The 442-nt window shown below is 66.3% G+C and overlaps 1 protein-coding gene across 1 annotated transcript in view; it reads right to left on the reverse strand.

Annotated features, from left to right (window-relative positions):
- A1BG (alpha-1-B glycoprotein) overlaps nucleotides 1-442 on the reverse strand; it is a 38,057-nt gene that overhangs the window by 36,339 nt on the left and 1,276 nt on the right. The window lies entirely within an intron of this gene.

The following is a 442-nucleotide window of genomic DNA, read 5'->3' on the forward strand; positions in this document are numbered from 1 at the left end:
CGCGTGCGTGCCGGCGGAGCGGACATCACGGAAAACGAGACGGTGCCGAACCGACTGGCCCCGCTCGAAACCTGCAGCAGGTGGGACGTGAAATCAGCGGCCGAACACGGCGGCGAACGCTGGCGGGACATCTGCTCTCAGTAGACATGGCGGCGCTGGCCTCAAGGAGGCCTCCGCGCGTGCGCAGGTTCCCTCAAGGCCGGGCAAGCGCTAGAGGTCCGACTTCCGCCAGGCCGGCTGGTGGGCACGCTTCTGCTTTTGCGCATGCGTCCGGAATTGACGCATCCCGCGTTCGCCAACAGAGCCTTCACCTGCTCACTCCGGATTGGTTTGTAAGTACGGCCCGGTGACCCGGAAGTGTTCGTCTCTGTTAAAAGCGTAGGCCCGCGGCCCGCGGCCTCTTCCTGTCTGTGTCAGCGGAGCGCGTGGTCCCCGCCGAGCG

Source organism: Myotis davidii, unplaced genomic scaffold (genome assembly GCF_000327345.1).
Source record: "Myotis davidii unplaced genomic scaffold, ASM32734v1 scaffold936, whole genome shotgun sequence".
Taxonomy (NCBI): domain Eukaryota; kingdom Metazoa; phylum Chordata; class Mammalia; order Chiroptera; family Vespertilionidae; genus Myotis; species Myotis davidii.